We start from the raw sequence: 17,566 nt of genomic DNA, 5'->3' as shown, positions 1-17,566 counted from the left end.
ATTCGTCTTATTCAAAAAATTTACATAATTATTAATTATTTTTATATCATTTCGTGTATTATTAAATATATTTTTATGCATATATATAGTTTTACATATTTGACAAATTTTTCGACTAAAACGAATAGTCAAACGTGTATAAAAAATTCAACGGCATCAAATATTTGGAGACGGAGGTAATATCAAGTTTCTGAATAAAAGATAATTGGAGAAATGAATTAAATAAATTGAGAAAAAGAGAAGAAAGGGTGCCAAATAGAAGAATTCACACTTCCTGTGGTATAATTCAAAAGTCGTGTGAATTAGATGTGAAATCCTGAAAGTAGTGCTAGTTGAGTGTAATATTGAAATTTTGCGCAGGGTTGGTGACAATCAGAATGAGAGAGACAAAGAGAGGTGGGCAGGAGAGATTGGGGATTTTTTTTTTATACAACATGCACAACTCATGAAGCAAAATCTAACTGTCACAAAAATCAACTGATGTATTAGAAATTTTGAGACGCTTAACCAATAGCAAATCCATATTATATAGATCAATTAACTAAACTACTTGTAACAATATCACAGAATGATGGAATATACATATATATGCCTCTCATGTTTTCGTTTTTGTTTGGTATATGTGCTCTATCATTAGCCACACCACTGTTGTGAACTCGCCGCCAGTATTGAGCTTCTTAGCATGGGACTCCTGTTGCATCTGTTGGCTGCATAAATAAGGAAATCTGTCCACAAGTCATGCAACACCTCTAGTGGATCTACATATTTCGTCTGTTCACGCGTCCATTCTAACACTATGTGAGCGACGTTGCGTGCATACGAAAGGCGAGGCACTGAAGGGTCAAATTCACTTCTCACCTTCTTCTCGAGTAGGATTTCGGCGAGTTTTTTTGGTACGCTTGACCCCAAAAGGTGTGGTGCTAAGGCCCTGTTTAGTTCCTAATTTTTTTTTTCAAAAACATCACATCGAATTTTTGGACATCTAAATAAAGCATTAAATATAGATGAACCAAAAAACTAATTGCATAGTTATGGAAGAAATCTTGAGACCAATCTTTTAAACCTAATTAGTCCACGATTAGCCATAAGTGCTACAGTAACTAACATGTGCTAATGATGGATTAATTAGGCTCAAAATATTCGTCTCGTGGTTTCTAGGCTAGCCGTGAAATTCGTTTTTCCATTCGTGTCCGAAAACCTCTTCCGACATCCGGTCAAATATTTGATGTGACACTTCTTCCAAAAATTTTCTCAATCTAAAAACCACCTAATAAATGATGCATGTCGTAAACTAGAGTCGACGATTATGCACCTTTTTGCCAACTTCAGATGAAGATTCTCGAATAGAATTAAGTAATTAAGTCGTAAACTAGCGTCGACGATTATGCACCTTTTTGCCAACTTCAGATGAAGATTCTCGAATAGAATTAAGTAATTAAGGGTTCTTTTATCTTGGGTTGGTGTCTTTTAGTTTGGAGTTTCTCTATATTATGTCAGTGTGTGTAAAACTTATTCATACACGGATTTTGTAATAATTGGCCGTAGCTTATTGAGCAAAGGTCGAAATGTTATCCCATTATCTAAAAAAACACCACCTAATACTATGGCCTCTGAGCAGCTTCTTAAGCACCCTGAAGAACGGGTTATTACTAGCTTTGCCACCTGAAGAAATGAGTTTATCACGGTTCTTTTTACATCGTTTGTCGATGTTCCTGCAGGTCTGTTCGTACAACCAGTTTTGGGGAAGTCCAGGGAGCATGTCAGGGCGAGTCACAAGAAGGAACATGAGGTAGTTAGGGACTGCCCTGATTGCCTCCACAAGCTCGAGTGCCTCGTTCCCGCTTGTTTTTCTTCCATCACCGTGATTCTGACTGGTTTGATTTCTGTCAGCGAGAATGAGGTCGGTCGCAATGTGCCAGATAATGATGCTTTCTTGGAAGTGTAAACCATGCCAACTGTTGACGTCGTCCGGCTGCTGCAGCCCAGGATACCTCTTTTTATGTAGTCCAAGCTCGCCCCATTTTTGCCTGAGCATGCCCATGGTGTTGATATCATCACGAGAGACCATTGTTACTGCCCGCTCCTTCACCCTCTCTGGAATCTTGATGGTCCATGAGTAAGCAGCGCTGTCCCACCAATCCTCGAAGCCCAACTTCCTCGCCATCCAGCCAAAATTTTTGTCCACCTCATGGATCTGCGAAGCGCGAAAGTAGAGCAAGTTGAACTGGTCTATGGTACTCGAAAACCTCCTTGATCTGTCGAGAAAGCCCAGTGTCATGTTGGCGACTACCGGCGAAGAGTCAGGACTCCCATGCGGAGCCGGTGCCATCTTCTATGACATAGAGCCGTATGTTGAAGCCAGGTCCACCGTGTGGCGCACAGAAAGGGAAGTGCCCAGCTTGACCCTAGCGCACTCAGTAAGGATGTTGTCTCCATCACAAGGGCGCCACCCAACAAGATGTAAGTGACAACGATGTCGAATCCATGCTGACCTTGTCTGCTTCCACTGAAATGGAAGAACAAGAAAGAGGTGGTGATGAAGACTGGAGAGATGGCACGGATGCAGTAGCCAGACCAGGTGTGGATGACATCTGCCTTGGTGTAGAGGATGTGACAACTCCATCTCTATCACCTTCCACATCTTCTCAGGTGGTTTCAGTTTCAAGCTTTTGCATATCCACTTCGATCACGGAGTCTACGATCCCACGCTTGCAGATGTGGAACATGGAGTGAGCACGCTGCAGAAGGGATTCATCATTATCAATATAGGAGCTGTAGTGATCGTCGTTGTGCAGGTGACCTTTGAACCAACGGAGCTGTTTACCCGGTAGATCCTTGACGGAGCTCCGGATACTGCTAAAGTTGCCACGCTTCAGTGCCATTGTCCTCTCGGCATACTTGACGAGGCCCACCGCGAACATGAAGGCAGTGGCCAGCAGGAGCATGGTCTGCTGTCCACCGGCAATGATACGCTTGTAGAAGGCATACCCGGCTCCGAGGACTTGGACGACAAGAATCTGCAGGTGACGCAACCAGAGCTGGTTGTCCTGCAGAGCGTAGGCGGTGATGTTGTCTGGCCCGCCGAGGTGCAGCAGCAGGAATGGCGCCCAGAATGCCACCAGCTTATGGTCCCGGGTCACACTGCTCAGTGAGATATGACCGAGGGCGTATATCGCGGTGGAGTCAGCTGACACGTACGCCTGCCAGAGGAAGAACCTCGGGATGACGGACAACTGACGCCGCCGAATCCCGGCGAGAGCGAGGAGAAAGATCTGCAGTCCGAGGCTCGAAAGAACCAGAATCTGCGTTGCCCACGCATTCCACAGCTTCAAGGGCCCTCCTGCCATTGTTGGCTAGATTATCTGTGAGCTCTGGTGCAGGCAAAGCTATCTACAAACACACTTTGAAACAAGCTAGGAGTGAGCTAGTGACACTGTCCATCAGATATCAGCAAGTGCACCAGTGACTCCCTGAGGTTTTGGTGGAGCTATATATATATTGAGGGTAACCAACAGGGAGTGGAGGCTTCATACCCACTCGATCCATGCACGAAGCCAAAGAAACAGCTCAAAGTTTTGAGGACGGATGAGTAATGCATGTGAGTCCGTACTTCTTGGATCTGACGACAGTACGTACTATATAAATTAAATACCGTTGCGTAGCTCTCAGTAGTGAATTCTTGGATCATGCGATTGATTAGGTAGTTTTGTACACGTTCAAATTAACCATGTGCTTGCTTGCGGGCGCGGCTAATTGTAGTGATGCTCGATCTAATCTCTTTTAGTTATCTAGGACCAGTGGATGACAGACAGAAAAACAATAAGTGGAACTACTACAAAACAATAAACAGGGGACAATACTCTGTCTACCGATTCCAATACATCTGACTCTTTGCTCCCTACACACAAAAATATTTATCGATGAAAACAAGATTCAGTTAAAATTTTGAAAAACACTTTTTCAAAATAATTTATATAATCTAATAAGTTTATAATATTATGTGTGGCATACCTGTAAATAGGGTATCCGTAGACTATACATATACGTATGGTAGGGGTTATCGAATAGGAAAGTAATTATATCTGTATCGGATCGGTTAGGAATTTGGTAATGTCCAGATTACATGCCGCCTATACCGGGCCCAACCGTATCTATATGATAAATTCTAGTCTTATCAGATTAGAAGTCTACCATATCTATAAGTCTTATCCCCCACTATATAAGAGGGACAGGGGCACCCCTTATGAAAGCACGACATATTTAGATCGACTATTTTCTAGTTGATCTGCCCATAATTAAATATAATCGCTAAGCAGAAGTAGAGTATTATCTCCCTAGCCGAGAGCCTGAACCTAGCTAAACCTGTGTCTTCATCTTAACCATCAATCTTTGCACTCCCTAGTCAGCTCATATATTTTGCCGACACCAATCGTCGACATTAAAAAATACTATTTAAAGAGAATATAAAAATAACATTTGTCTGGTATCTAAACAAAGCTTTTAAGAAATTAATAAACATCAAAATTTTAGAAGTTTAAGCGCATCTATTATATATATAAAGTAATAGAAAAAGGACTTCACGTTATCTCTCACGGTCTAGAAATTCTGACATTAATTGAAGAAAAAATAAAAAATTGACTGCCAGGTCATATTAGGATTAGATTTTAATGTCGTAGGTTAAGATGAAGGAGTCCCCTACTGATGACGTCACACACATTTATCCGAGTATGGATACGTCTTCATCCGCGTACCAGCGCAGGACTAGGCCCACACCAAGCAACCTTCAGTTACTCAGGAAAAAAAGATTATTGGATCATCGCTGGCAGGAAAAAAAAAGAGAAGAAAATCATTGATCGTTGCCTGGCAGAAAAAAGAAGAAAATTATTGGGTGCGCTCTCACGGCCTAAACAAATACATTACTAATTGAAAAATAGAAAACAATTAGAAATACAATTTTGAAAAAATAAAGAAAAGTAAAAAATAGTACAAGTAGAAATAATTTAACAACATGTAAAAATCAGATTAAAAAAAAGTATTGTTAAAGAAACAATCCATCTGGAAATATAATTTAGAAGTACCTAAATTTGAATTAAAAAACAAATATTAATGGCTTATCAAGAAGTACAATTAGAAATATTTTAAATTTGAATTAAAAATAAATAATATAAAGAGAAAATTTCGTGTGAACATATAATTTATAAATATCTTAAATTCAGGTTAGAAACAATTACTAATGAGAAAAGAGTTTATTAGAAATATTTCAAATCTAGATAAAAAGTAGATAATATTGAGAGAAGGGTAAATATTTGAACTATATTAATTAAGGACTCTTATAGGAACCACATACTAATCCTACAAGATAAAATTGGTAGAAATTCTCACGTCAAAGTGAAAATGTTAGAATTACCGCCTTACTCAAACAAAAATAAAATAACTAACTGGCCCTCAAGAATACAACCAGTAATAGACACCTACGTATAGAGTCGTAGGTATTGGTTGTCCATACTAACTGGCACCTATAATGATCCAGATTATAGATATCAATTATCATTATAAGACTTAGGAGAAAGGCTGTGTGTGGGCCACGACATATTCTGTTGGTCCGGCAAACGTCGTACGTAAAAATGTCCTTTTCTTATGTGTTCGCTTAGTCCCACAGCAACGTTAGGCCTAGTTTAGTTCTTAAAAACTTTTCCTAAAAATATCATATTTAATCTTTGGACATCTAAATAAAGTACTAAATATATATGAAGACTAAAACTAATTACATAGTTATGAAAGAAATCGTGAGACGGATTTTTTAAGCCTAATTAGACCTGATTAGTCATAAGTGCTACTGTAACCAACATGTGCTAATGATAGATTAATTAGACTCAAAAGATTCGTCTCGCGGTTTCCAGACGAAATCTGAAATTTGTTTTATAATCAAACTACGTTTAATACTTTAAATGTGTGACCGTACGCGTTGATGTGATCTTTCTTCTAAAAATTTTTCCCATCTAAACACCCCCTTAGTTTTCTTGTGTGGGTTTTGTATGAACCCAAAAAAAATAGCACTGACAAGTGGGCCATACAAACCATCGTGTAAAACGCACGCATCCAAGACTAAAAGCTAATTTCCCTTCATCCCTGTATAAGCTGGCGCTTCTATTTCACCCCCAAAATCCCCATTACTTCTCCTCTACAGCTGCTAGCTACTAAAATCTAACGAAACACCATGTAGTCTAGCTGTCACAAAAATATCTTAGTAGTATTTAAAGACCTGGGTTCGACTTCTTGTTAGAGCGAATAATCTAAGGATCCTCCTGAGGAGAGAGAGTGGGTGTGCTTTGTGAGCGTCTATGTTATCAAAAAAAACTACAAAAATCTACAATTTCACTGGAGGTCCGAAACTAGCTGCCACCACACAGCGATCAACCAACCAACCTCCACGTCAGCCCACCCCGCTCCCACTACCACCACGAGTGTTGAGTTAAAAATAACTTATATATGCGTAGGGTGATTACTACGATATATTGTGGAGTTAAAAATTAACTAATGACAACATGAAAGAAATGTGTCCGTTTACTGTTGAGGAGTTAAAAATTAACTTTCATTGCACATTCAACCCCACTATCAGTGTATTAGTTAAAAATTAACTCATATGCCTAGCATGTGTTGTGTCACTGGCTTGTATTCATGCTTCAGTATGTTAAAATTTGACCGAAATGAGTCAAAATTTAACTCACTTTATTCGGGGACACCCCGCAAGTAATTCAAAAAGTTAAAATTTAACTGCAACGTGCAAAGGTATGGTGGTTGTTCTGTTGGTGGGTGGCGTGGGGTCTGGTTTGGTTGTGGTGTGTCATACGTTGTTTATTACATAGCGCTCAAGCCGCTATATAGTAATTCTATATATATGAAAATTAGATCCTATTAGCTAAGTATAATTACTCCCTTCACGTTTAAACGCTACTGCAGAACCACCTATTGGTATGGGGTCCGTAATGGACAAAGGGTTATTAAAACCCAAACATTTCTGTCAATGGACCGATACGGATAAATAATACCGTTAACGGTTCGTTACTGTGAACAGTGACCGATATGCTTTGAAAAAAGCATGGAGTTCCAAAGACTACCCGTGACCGATATGTATTTGTAACGAGCTGGAAACACCAACCGTGACTGATAGTATATTATCGGTCATGGGCTATCTAACTATGACCGTGATAGATAATATCAGTCACGGTCCTAAATTATGGCCCATTACCATTATTGCAAATATGCAATATGGGTATCAACCATGATTTCAGACCCATTACGAATATTGAATTAAAAAGAAATTAGAAAACTCGGCTGGCCTCAAGTACTTCTAGCCATGCCCTCTGTAAACAATAGAAACATAAAGATAATTCTGGTAATACGCAATGTGTAATCCACACAATAATCAACGAATATAACAATGAAATATTCAAGATTATATACACAGTCAATCAACTCTTGCATCACAATATAAAAAGTTTTACGTATAATGAAAAACTTATTGTATTATAGTGACAAAGTTGCATTGAAAATATTGAACCAAGTCAAATACAATGACAAATCAGTTAGTCCTTATACTTGGTAGAGTGAAATTGCCCATTTGGATGAATTACATCGGCTAACAAGAATGCCGCAATTTTTCCTCCGATCTTGCTTACATCAAATGTGTGTTGTCAACTTCAAGAACACTAACTGTAGGATTAAAGATTTAGTTATTACGTAAGTTATGAAATAGATCAGTGTCTTCGTTGGGTTCATTTGGACAAACCTCATGATCAAACGTGTTCACCTGCTAGGATAAGTTGCTCATGTGGTGACATACATGAAAACCACACATGAGTCTAGTGTGTTGAGCGATCGAAAAGTCGAACTTATGTGTAAGACGTGATCTCTTTGCATCGTGCTTCCCACCCTTAGTCACATATGGTTCTCGTGCCCTGTTCAAAGCTTCTTCTATTGGGACCCATGTGTAATTCGTTGATATGGCCGAATTGAGGTATTAGACAATGTTCCACTTTGGGCATATGCATATAAGACTCGAATGTCTGCTATAATAGGCGAGAGTAAATTTGCGACTGCTTCATAATCGAATGGAAAACTCTAAATTAATAAGTTATTGCCCTTACTGTTGATTATGGGCCAAAAATATTGTTTCCTTGTCTTGATGGGCCCACAACCTCATCCCAATATAGTTGTCACACCCTGAGTTTCATCCTAACCCTAAAGCATTTAATAAATCGCCTAAAAATAATTCATTTAAACTTGATTTCCAGAGAATAAATTTAATTAAAACCATCAAAAGGAATTTATTTAATTAAATTCAAGTTCGCTAAAATATTCTAAAATATCTCGGGACGAGTGAAATTTATTAACTAGATTTAAACTTGATTTCTAGAGAATAAAATTTTCTCAAATAATTAATTTAAAAAATGGCAAAAGTGAGGCCTTTTTTCTTTTTCCCTCTTTTTTCCCTTCCTCTTATTTTTCCAAGTTGGGCCGCAGCCCAATCCTCCTCTCCTCCCCGGCCTACCTCCCCTGTCCCTCTCCCTTCTCCCTCGCCTGAGCCGTCGTGGCCCAATCGCCTCCTCCTCCCCCACGCCTCCCTCTTCTCTTGGGACGAGGCCCAGCTTTCCCTCGCTCCCGCGCTTGCGCGCAAGTTTGCGTCGCCTCCCTCCGCCTCACAATCCACTGATAGGCGGGCCCCACTTATCAACTGCTCCTCCCTCCGTGCGTCAGGCCGAGTCCGCCTCCCTGCAGACTCCACCAAAACCGCCGTCGCCATTTGTACCACCACGAATCCCGTTCGCACCCGACACGGTCTTCAACCACCCGGCCGCCCAACCCGCGTCGACTACCCCTTAGATACCCCCTCCAATGGCACATTCTCCGCCTCCCCATGCGCCGCCGCTCCGACCCTGCCCCCGTTATCGCAGCTCGCCTCTAGACACCGCCGTTGAGCGTGGTTTTCATGGTCACCCTGATCTCGCTGTCTCGCCGCTTTCCACCTCTTTCTTCCCATTTCTCCCTTTGGTCGCCATCGCGCGCCCATGTCCTCCCGTCGCTGTCATGTCGCCTTCGAGGCCCGTGCGTGTCCGTCACCGTTGCGCGCCATCGTCGTCTCCCTGACGTCGCCGTTGCCTCGGATCTCTTCGGCCTCCGTTGCCGCTGAGCCCCCACCGTCACCGGTCGTCACTGGTCATCGTCGCTCGTCGGACGTCGCGCCGTCACCGTCGCCATTGTTGGCTGGCTGTCCCCAAGCCATCGCCTGAGCATCGGCCTCGGACCCACGTTGTTGTCCTATCACTGGCATGTGGGCCCCGCCCATCGGCCTCACCCCTTCCCTCAGCGTTCTCTCCCTCCCCGCGGGCCCACCTGTCGGCCTCCCATCCCTCAGGACCTCTCTCTCTGACCAGGGCCCACTCGTCAGCACCCTTTCCCCACTAACAAGTGGCCCCCACCTGTCAGCGTCGGCTCCTATCTATGCTGACGTCAGCGGCCTCATTAAATGCACAATAATTTCAATTTAGGACTTTTCTGTTTAGTAAAAAAAGCAGAAAACTTCTAAAATTCATAACTAATTCATCTAGTCTCCGTTTTTGTCCATTCAAGTCTCATTAAATCTAGAAAAATGCAAATAATCCACTAAAAATATAATATTATGCTATTTCGGTAGACTTATAGCATGTTTTGCTTGTTTCTGTGGTTTGTCACTTAGATTCGGAGCACGTCGACACGTCAATATATACGTACTACCAGCAAGGATCGACTCTGATTTTTCATCAGGCAGTGTATATTAACTAGTCTATAGTTACTGTCTTTCCAATAATCTCTACTTCGAATCTATGCTAATTTGATAGTACATAAGTACTACCAACTCATGGACCACATATTTACATGGGCATATATTTCCACTAGTGATGACCTATAGCATCAATATGCGGCTAGACACCAAGGGCGTATCTATGATTTTTATTCTAGGTGGTCGATCCAACTTACATGAATTTTTTAATTACCACAAATAATTTTTCACTTACATTTATTCCTGCAGCTATTTAGCTAATTTACCAGCTACATGTCGTTGTAATGTCACAGATCCAATCATAAAAATTGTACTCAGCAAAGGAGATTTTGTTCAGGCTTAGCATGCTAGTGAACTTCGGGCATCAGGAAGGGGGTAGCCACGGTCCGGGAGAGGGTAGCCGTGCTCAGGGATGGGGTAGCCGCCGCAGCAGCGCTCGGGAGTGGGCAGCTGCTGCACTTGGTAAGGGGGGAGTCGCCGCCGCTTGGGGATGGAGGAGTCGCCGGCACACTCGGGGAGGGAGTGGATTGATGCCGCCACCGTGCTCAGGAGGGTAACATAGGGTTTGAAATGGTTGCACTGAGGGATGTGTAAGGAAAATACAAGTTTTTAATTGCTATATGAAAATATTCGTAACGGTCTATACATACGAACCGTGACAGATAGGTGTATCGGTCATGGTCTATTTAACAGGACCATGACCGAAACACAGTATCCATCACCGTTCATATTATACAAACCGTGATGGATAGTAGGTATCTGTCACGTTCCATATAATACGGACCGTGACCGATACTACTATCCGTCACGGTCCATTTAGTACTAACGTGACTTTCAATTAGCACATGTGAAAAAAGTAGACAGACATATTGATATAGTCTAGAAGTGTAATTTTGAAGTGAAACATATATATTTATATATTTAGATACTTCAAAATCATTAAAGAAATATGTGTACAACCCACGTATCGTAAATTTAGAACAACATGTAGCTTCGTTATTTGGTGGGTGTTTTATGTAGAAAACTTGTACTACCTGTTTTGCAAGGACAAAAGGCTCATCCTTGTAACCTATTTTAGAGAAATCGACTAATGTGAAACCCTCTTTATCGATCGTCACCCCACCTCAGAGGTTATTGATGCATCAAAACAACGACACTTTGGACTTCACATAGTTGATCTCCCAATTATTAGTGATGCGATCGTAGTATGAATTACACCCACCGCTGTCCTAAATAGCATCTATACGGACACCACTATTTTGCACGGTGCTTTTGTCATGTTGATCGCACGTGTAGAATGTGTACCCATTGATGTCTAATTCTTGACATATATCTGCACGTCCCATGATGACCATGTGCCAATCATTTCAATGTGTTGCTAACAGGCGCATGACTAGTTGCTATTCTATTCTTGAACCATGCGTTGAAATGTCTCGTGTTCTCCTTGAATATCCAACCATCTGATCGACCACCATTATCTTTTATTCTCTATGTGAGGTACTCTTCAAAGTATGGCCCAACATTTACCATGTGTTGTACCACTGTCAAATGGACTTTGCTGTACGGCATCGATCCAATTTTATAATCTTTCTCCCGATAATTCCAGCACCTTGAAGTCTTCCTTCGTGGCATGACTCCAGAACTATGATAGCCCGTTGCTCTTCCATATAGTCAACACAAAACTCCCCTCCGTCGTGTAGTCTTCTATAATACTTACTTATGGACTGGCTCTATTATACCCATATCTCTTCAAGATGCCCATGTATCTTCCGAATGTGTACTTCAGTCTCATGAATGCTGAACCACAATTTTTTGTCTGTTTTACAAGGTGGATGATGACATGCACCATGATATCAAAGAACGAAGGGGGAAAGTACATTTTTAGACTTATTTGCTCATCCATGATAAAAGCATACTTTCTAAATAAAATGTACTGCCATCACTTTTATTTATTTAATGCACTTGACTTTTGACTCTATGTTTGACCATTTATTTTATTAAAAAAATACATAATAATTAATTTTTTATTATGATATGATTTATTGCTACAAGCACTTTAAGAATGATTTATAATTTTGTATACCTTTATAAATAACTTGAATTAGGCAAACCATTAAATATGGAGCGAAAGTCAATGGTTTAGAAAAACAAAAGGGAGTATCACCTAGGAGGATCTAACTGGGACTTTGGGCATGCAGTCTAAATTCACTTCTTTACCATATTGGATATTTCTCTCTACTTTATTTTGTCCGGTTCCCTTTTATGTACTACACTTTTTTAGTTGCAACGTTTGACCATTCATCTTATTTAAAAATTTAGCACACACATATAAAATGAGAAGTCATACTTAAAGTTCTTTTGATAATAAATTAAGTAAGTCATAAGCAAAATAAAAGATAGTCCCATAATTTTTTGAATAAGACAAATGAACTAAAGGATGCTGTTAATGAGCATCCAAATGTGGTTCCAGCCGACCAAATTGTCCTCAGCGTCGCCGTTGCTGTCTCATAACATCCATATTTTATACTCTAAGCTACTACCTACATATGGAAGAACTAAAGGATGCATTGTGAATGAGCATCCAAATGTGGTTCCATGTCCATGTCGTATGTATTCGGTTCGATGGATATACGATGAAATGGTTCAGGTGATCGGACCTAGTTTTTGTCTTTTCCAATTAATATACACAAAATGGATTGACAACATGCAAAGCACGGCAAATTTGAAAACATTCACCAGACAAGTAGATATATTCCCTGCGTGCGCACACACATATTAAGAATTGGGATTGCTTAGATTTCAGGCACCTAAAAATTTCAAATATTTCAATCACATCACTGATTCTAGGATTACAATCAGGCATGCGGTTCAGTCGAATTAAGATCGTTCCACGGTCGCCACTATAGTAACATTGTCAACCGTAAAATGCACTATTGTGACTGCAGCTGATTTGGATCCAGTTCAGTCATCGATTGTTCCCATATTACATTTTTGTAAAAAAAAAAGTCCATCCTCATTAGATAATCTGTACTATATATTTCGATCACTTGCTATAAAAAGTTTAACTAAGGCTGCGTTAAGCCAAGTTTGAGAACTTCTCTTCCCTCATGCAAAACGGAGTCATATATTATCATATAACTAATTAAGTATTAGTTATAATTAATTAAGTATTAGTTATAATTAAAATATTTTATAGATTAATAGTTAGACTTATTTTCTAAACCATGATAACATGATAACAGCATACTTTCTAAATAAAATGTAGTCCCTTCACTTTTATTTATTTAACACAGTTGACTTTTGAGTTTTGATATGCACGGGGGTGGCCCGATCTTTCAGAGTTGTGATAACTACGATTTAGAAGAAACATTGACGATCCGACTACAACCGTACTGAACGATGTTGTGTTACGCCTAAGCGATCGATACACCTCTACTTGGGTTATTGATCTTGCTGATGCAAATCAACCTTATTACTGCAAGTAAATCGAAGAAACAAACGAGAACAAGATAAAAGCAATCTGATATTGCAAATATGAATTGAATATAAATGATATGTTGGGGTTCAGTAACAAGCAACCCGACGATCTAACCGATCACGGGATTAACTCAACAAAGTAACGACGCTATATTTGATCTAAACAAAACCCGAATAACTCTAAAGGGGTAGCTAACTATTTAAAGGAGTGGAGGAGGCCTTGGGGTGTTCTCCCCGTGGTTGGGGCGCAGCCTCCATTGGGCCCCCTCTTGACTATAATCCAAATCTTTGCTATTATAAAAATTAATAGCGTTTTCTGTCGTCCGTCATCCGTCATCCATTCGTCTTGCTCGAGTGGGCCAGTCGGGCCTTGTCGCACATGTTGCGTGTTCTGCATGAGGCTTCCGTCTGCACGAGTGATCTACCTTAAGTGGGTCTCGTCATGTAGAACCATGTAGTGCATGCAATTCGTAAGTGAACGGTCGTGAGTTTAATGTATTGGTCATTAACCTATGGTCATTAATCTAGATGTGCTAGCTAAATATCCATTTTTTGATATATTTATTTTTGCCTTTTATATCAAAACAAATCTACAAGTAGTAATATTTTTTGTCTTTTATATCCAATCAAAATTTATTTTAATTAACATAATAAAAATTAACTTCACTCGGTGCAATGCACGGACATTTTTTTTCAGTCAATTAATACTTGTATATCTACACAGCCAAATTTTTACCATCTGAAGTAATAAATTTATTACTCCTTTTAAAGGGAGTCGTAGCTGCACGGAGACGGCTAGGCCCAGCCGACCAAATTGTCCTCAGCGTCGCTGTTGCTGTCTCATAACATCCATATTTTATACTCTAAGCTACTACCTACATATGGAAGAACTAAAGGATGCATTGTTAATGAGCGTCCAAATGTGGTTCCATGTCCATGTCGTATGTATTCGGTTCGATGGATATACGATGAAATGGTTCAGGTGATCGGACCTAGTTTTTGTCTTTTCCAATTAATATACACAAAATGGATTGACAACATGCAAAGCACGGCAAATTTGAAAACATTCACCAGACAAGTAGATATATTCCCTGCGTGCGCACACACATATTAAGAATTGGGATTGCTTAGATTTCAGGCACCTAAAAATTTCAAATATTTCAATCACATCACTGATTCTAGGATTACAATCAGGCATGCGGTTCAGTCGAATTAAGATCGTTCCACGGTCGCCACTATAGTAACATTGTCAACCGTAAAATGCACTATTGTGACTGCAGCTAAGTAAACTACAGATCAGATATCCACCGCTAGAATCAACCGGCAGGGAAGCACATGGTTTGGAACCGTACTTTAACTACTAATTCCCGGATCCTAGAATTTACTATTGAGAGGTAACTATACTTTACATGGAAATGTACTCAGATACAAGCAAGTATGGTTACATGGGCAGTTGTCAAAACTTTTAGCTGTTTGTTTGGCTTCTTGTTGGAAGTGTAAATAAAACATGTACTGCTTGTTGTTTAGCAAAGCTACCTACTGCAACTTACAAAAAAAAAAGCTATCTAGTACCCTATAATCTCCACAATAATTGAGTCTCTCGTTCGCCGACTTGAAAGCGTGAGCTATCAGTGTTTCCCTTTGCCCGTCACTAGCTCGCTCTCCTTGTTCTCAAGCTAATTCAGAAGCAACTCTTTGTTTTCATCAAGCTAGCTCATGTAAGTGTCTTCTAGTTTTGTTAATAACATGGCATTCATACGTACATATGTATGGATCTTAATCTTCAAGCACGTACAGCAATTGCAGGATTTCAGTGAGTGACCAGAGGCAATGGCACGAGGGCCACTGGATCTTTGGAATGAGTGGGCGACCCAGATACTGGTACTCTTGAGCTTTAGTCTGCAGCTCGTCCTGCTCCAGCTTGCCGGTTCCCGTCGCCGAGAAGCTGCTCCTGTGATGAGGCTTTTGCTGTGGTTGGCGTACCAGCTGGCTGACTCCACCGCGATATACACCATCGGCCACCTCTCCCTCGGCGGCACGCCGCGCGAGCACAAGCTGGTGCCATTCTGGGCGCCGTTCCTCCTGCTGCATCTCGGCGGCCCGGACAACATCACCGCCTATTCCCTCGAGGACAGCAAGCTCTGGCTCCGCCACCTGATCACCGTCGTTGTGCAGGTGCTGGGAGCCGCGTATGTCCTCTACAAACATTTCAGCGGCAGTGGGAGTGGCAGCCCACTCCTGGTCCCCGCCATTTCGATGTTCGTCGTAGGTGTCGTCAAGTACGGGGAGAGGACATGGGCGCTCAGGTGCGGCGACATGAACACCATCCGGAGCTCACTCAAGAAGGAGCTACATACCAAGTGCTACTATCACATTGATGATAAGCCCGAGCGGAGGAGCTTCAATGAAGGGCACTTTAAGAGGGAGGCCGATGAAGAGGAATTCCTCGTCCGTTGTGCTCACTCCTTGTTCCATGTCTGCAAGTATGCCATTGTTGATTCTTCAGATGACAGTGGTGGAGATACCCATTTTCGTGACAAGGAAATATTTAACGGCCTTACAGATGAACAGACGTATGCTTTGATGGGAATAGAGCTCTCTCTCATGTACGATATGTTGTACACCAAGACGAGTGTGATCAGTGGGTGGATTATTGGCTATTGCATCCGAGTCATCTCATCTCTCGCCACGGCCGGTTCATTAGTTATCTTCCAATTCAATGGTAAAGATGGTCAAAACAGAGTTGATGTTGCTATCACATATGTTTTGCTAATTGGTGCTTTCCTCATGGAGGTGACCTCGCTGTTGCGCGCACTAGGGTCGAGTTGGACGTTTAGCTTCCTCTGTGCCACATGGTGGAAATGGCTTAATCATGTGGCTATGTGCAGCGGAAGATGGCATCGGTTTCGTCGCAATGTTGTGTCTCTTCGTCACTTTTTGAAGGCCATGGGAATCAGTAGATACTGCTTATCTTCAAGACGGTGGTCCGGATCCATGGGGCAGTATAATATGCTGCATTTCTGCACTCGTCGTGGTACATCCTTTACTAGTCGTCTAATTGGCAGATTGGCCATTATGTTGGGACTGGAGGACTGGTGGGAAACAGTGCATTACTCAGGAACTGTTGAAATTCTACAGAAGGTAAAGGAGATGGTGTTCCAACATATTCGTAACATAGTCGGGAAGCGTGATGTCAATACCCTGGGCATAATCAGGAAAACCTGGGGTCAGGAGACATCGGAATTATGGAAACTGAATGACGAGCAGAGGACACACCTAATGGGATCTGAGTTTCAAGAGGGTATCATTATCTGGCACATTGCCACTGAACTTTTTCTCGCCAAACCAAAGATAACCGACGATCAGAATGAACAGCCCACAGTGCAGGCAATCAAGGCACTATCCAACTATATGATGTTCCTACTAGTCGACCGCCCTGATATGCTACCTGGTCTTGCTCAAAACAGGCTGTACCAACGAAGCTTGAAATTTTTATCCGAGGAAATATGGCCTCAAGTCATTAGTGACCCCACATATCGTCATCCTAGTAGGAATGTCTACACAATGCTCAAAGAGCTATTCCGTCTGCACGATAACCCCAACTCTGATTCTTGGCGACCGCAAGGAGAGAAGCTTGCTAGCAAACTATGGGAAGTGCACAAAAATTATGTGGACGACAAACTTAACGCAATATTGAAACCTGAGGGTTCTCGTGTCATATATGCAGTTAATGTGGCCGAGGAACTCGAGAGAAAGAATGAAGGGAGTGACCCCTTGAAACTGCTCCTCGAAACGTGGACCAATTTTCTAGTATATGCGGCCAACCGGTGCAGCAGGGAATCTCATGCTAGGAAACTTAACAGTGGAGGTGAGTTAACAACTGTCGTGTGGCTTTTGACACAACACCTTCACCAATTTAAGAAAGTTAGGAGTAATTAGTCATCAACCCGTGTATCCGCACAGGTTGTTTATTTTAGATGTCTTTCAGCATTGTTTAACTAGTTTTATGAGTTGTTTATTATTTCATGTCATAACAAAAATTAATTCTTAGCTAAGATAGGGATTTGTAAAGTAAGAGGAGGATTTGTAAAGTAAGTGGATGTAGTTACCCTGCTGAGGGCATATACAAACATGTTTATAGCCGATTCTGTCTATCACCATGTAAGAAAATATTATGGCATCTTTGAGACAGCGCATGAAAGAGAAAAGTAGTTGCCATAAATGGTGATAGCTTAGAGTTGACAATATTCTTACTCCATTCCACGTTTA

General features: G+C 41.2%; 2 pseudogenes; one reads left to right on the top strand and one right to left on the bottom strand.

Annotated features, from left to right (window-relative positions):
• Nucleotides 1-1,576: 1,576 nt before the first annotated feature.
• Nucleotides 1,577-3,347, bottom strand: LOC107303983 (annotated as a pseudogene).
• Nucleotides 3,348-15,127: 11,780 nt separating this feature from the next.
• Nucleotides 15,128-15,935, top strand: LOC102712803 (annotated as a pseudogene).
• The last annotated feature ends 1,631 nt before the right edge of the window (nucleotides 15,936-17,566 follow it).

This window comes from Oryza brachyantha, chromosome 4 (genome assembly GCF_000231095.2).
Source record: "Oryza brachyantha chromosome 4, ObraRS2, whole genome shotgun sequence".
NCBI lineage: Eukaryota > Viridiplantae > Streptophyta > Magnoliopsida > Poales > Poaceae > Oryza > Oryza brachyantha.
This window is presented reverse-complemented; position numbering and strand designations above follow the sequence as displayed.